This window comes from Poecilia reticulata, unplaced genomic scaffold (genome assembly GCF_000633615.1).
Source record: "Poecilia reticulata strain Guanapo unplaced genomic scaffold, Guppy_female_1.0+MT scaffold_155, whole genome shotgun sequence".
Taxonomy (NCBI): Eukaryota; Metazoa; Chordata; class Actinopteri; order Cyprinodontiformes; family Poeciliidae; genus Poecilia; species Poecilia reticulata.
Window position 1 is genome coordinate 152,570 of NW_007615016.1, and position 3,424 is coordinate 155,993.

The 3,424-nt window shown below is 36.1% G+C and overlaps 1 protein-coding gene across 1 annotated transcript in view; it reads left to right on the forward strand.

Annotated features, from left to right (window-relative positions):
* The window catches only part of ube2b (ubiquitin-conjugating enzyme E2B (RAD6 homolog)), an 11,833-nt gene that overhangs the window by 1,160 nt on the left and 7,249 nt on the right, over positions 1-3,424 (forward strand). The window lies entirely within an intron of this gene.

A 3,424-nucleotide genomic window follows, 5' to 3' on the forward strand; every position in this document is an offset into this window, starting at 1 on the left:
TATATATATATATAAATCCCTGCCACTATTTCTGTATACACCTTAATGTTCTGTTTATTTGTAAGTCAACATTTACAAACATAGCACTGTATTAACCGGATTAACATTAATACTATTGATCTTTATTAGATTTGGAGATTTTTAAATATTATTTTACTTTGGACTGTATAATCACACTGATTCCAATTTTTGCTAAGATAAAAGTTTTACAGTTTGGATAATGTTCTGTGTGCTATTTATATTTTGCCATCTCCTCTAAGTGTGGATTGAATTATTTTGCTATTATTGTAGATCAGGGGTCCCAAACCTTTTCCTGAGGGCCACATAACTTTCCCTTCTCTGCTGGGGGCCGGAGTCAGTTTGTAACAGAAAAAGTGACGATTGCAGGAGAGCCTACATGTAAAAATTCATTGTTTTCCAGAAAGCACAATCAAATAATCCTCTCTGGGTTCTTCACAGAAAAAAATCCAGGAAATAACACTATTTATGAAATGAGGGGAAAAAGAAGATTTTTCGTTTTTTTTTAAATAATACTGGGATCATTATGAGAATTTGAGGTAAAGATATGAGGATCCAGTAGATGGCAGTAGTGCAACAATAATGGATGCAAGCTGCTGTTGAAATCTAAAGAAGAAGAAGAAGGAGCTCATTTTCTTTTAGCACATGCTAGTAGCAACACGAAGGATCAGCACTTTGTTACCGTTCGGAAACTACCGTAATCAGTTCAGTTAAATCTAAACTTGGCAACTTTTTCTTTTTCAACCGTAATAAATGTGATATTCAGTTGACCTGTTATGACTCAGATGTTGGCTGTCCGCCCTCCTCTGCTGCTGCTGCATCGCTGTGGAAAACCTGGAGCGGCAGAGATATCTGAGGCTTATAGTGCAGAAAATACTGTATTTATTTCATAAATAGTGTTTTTTCTGGATTTATTTCTGTGAAGAACCCAGAGAGGGTTATTTGATTGTGCTTTCTGGAAAACAATACATTTTTACATTTAGGCTCTCCTCCAGTCATCACGCTTTTTCTGTTACAAACTGACTCCGGCCCCCAGCAGAGAAGGGAAAGTTATGTGGCCCTCACAGGAAAACGTTTGGGGATCCCTGAGCAACATTCTCAAATTTCAATTCCCTATTAAAACCTAATTCTTTTTTAATGGGCGCTTTCTTCTTTTATTTCCAATTTTGACTTCCAATGATTCACTTCCTGCTAAAGAGCCCCCTGGTGGTTGAAGAAAAATCCACATATAAGCCACAAGGTTCAAAGCTTAGGGAAAAAGTAGCAGCTTATAGTCCGGAAAATACGGTATATGAAAAAAAAATCTGAATGCTCTCTGGTATTGTTCAGGGGGCCGGACCAAATGTGGAGGCGGGCTGGATCCGGCCCGGGGGCCGTAGTTTGGGGACCACTGTTGTAGAATAATCCAGTTTTGATTTTGTACTGCAAAAAAATACCTGAAATTATTTTTATTTAATGTTCTCTAATCAACAAAAGGTTAGCAAAACAGAAACTGGGTTTTAAATTTTAAGCTATTTCTGCAGAATTGCAAGAAATCAGTTAATCGCATCATAAATGAAAAACGAGCTCAATAATTTCCATTTGCACATCAAATCGTCCAGTTATCGTCCAAAACCTGGGGGATAAAAGTCTTCATTCTGGTCTCAACTAGCCATTTTTTATGGATAATTTAGTTTGTTGTTTCTGTTGTTCTGTTTTTTTTTTTGGATATTTAACACATCTTCCATTTCCAGTGTTGAATGTTAATTTGAATTTAAAGTTTATTATCGTTTATTGCAATAACTTCTTTTTATTGTCCAGAAAAATTAATCGTGACAGGCGTCCTCAGAGCAAAACATCGTGTGGTATTAAATGTAACAATCTAAACATGAAGTGGTTTTTGTGTTTAAATAAAAAGTTAATGTCTCTGCAGCTGAAACGCTCACCTTGGCAGCTACTGCTAGTTAAACCTATTATTCCCAGAATGCTGCGCTGCTCTCTGTGGCATCTGTGCCGTTTTATGTGTGTAAGCAAAGAGAGTCTGTAAAACCCTGAATGCTACAGCAGGATGTAGATCAGTAACTCCTCTCTGCTGCAGGACGTCAACACTGAATGGATCCGTCTAATGCGTCCGGCTCCAACACTGCACTCGTTATATGCTTTCAGTTCTTTGAAATGTTTTTAACAAAACCTTCTAAATGTATTATTATAGGCAGAGGAGGGTAAAGTACCCAAAAATATCACTCAGGAGTAGCACTACTTCAAGTATTTACTCAAGTACTGAGTAACTGATCAAATCATCAATCATTTAATAGTTAAAAATTACACAATCAGACGGAACAAAATATAAAGTTAAGTGAAAATTTTGGGKTTTTTTTAAAGATCAAAATGACAACAATTAAAAAAAAACATAATTATGAAATAATAAAATCAGACAAATTTTTCCAAATCAGTTTTTTTCAATAAAAAAAACTTTTGAAACTTTAACAAAAACTGCAGGTGTGAGTCTGGTGGGTAGAGAATCCAGAACTTAGGAGTAGAGATGCTTCATAATAAAATTACTCAAATAAAAAGTGCAGTGTTGTAAAAGTACATTGTTTCTACGGAGTAAACGTACCTAGATAGTATGCTACCCAACTCTGGTTAGTTCAGTTTAATAGTTTCACACAAAACTAAAGACTGTTGTTGTACAGTTGTACAACCATTTCCTGACATCCTAACAGATCAATTTTGAGCAGCAGAGATGATATTCCACAGCAACCGCCAGTTGTTGGCAAGCAACTGCTAATCCACCTCATTTGCTTTTGCCGCTGCTCTTGTAGTCTCTGGTCAGAAATCCAGGCAGAGAGACGTTGGAGTCGAGGATCTGAGATGGTTTGAACTTCATCCTGCCTCAGTGAAGCCTCATTTTTAACTCCTCTGGGATTTGGGGTCATAGTTCATGTGTCATTTAAGCTTTGGAGATGCTAATTGAAAAACAAAAGCCTTTTCCATCATGAGATCTGTCTGGAAATGGAACAAGTAAAAACAAAAATCCTTCTTGCTGCAATTGTCCCAAAAAACATCAGTAAAACAAAAGAAGTTCATAACATCTAAAAAAAATGAATAAATTTTAATCTTTTATGCCAATAGCTAATGTTTCTACCATTACACATAATGCAGATTGAAAATAATTTATGCATACTGCTTAAAAACCTCACGATATAAGATTTTCATGTCAGTCTACCAATAATTCTTGACTTTTTTTATGTTAAGTATCTGAAATGCAACCAAACTGGTGGCGTGAGGTTTCCTGTTTTATCCAAAGTTTTTAATCCATATTTTTAATTTTTAATGTCATGATGCGCAGTGGAGAAACTTTAAACTGCTGCTGCGTAACTTACTCAGCTGCTTGTTGCTAGGCAACCAAAGCTGAGGGGGTGGGCTT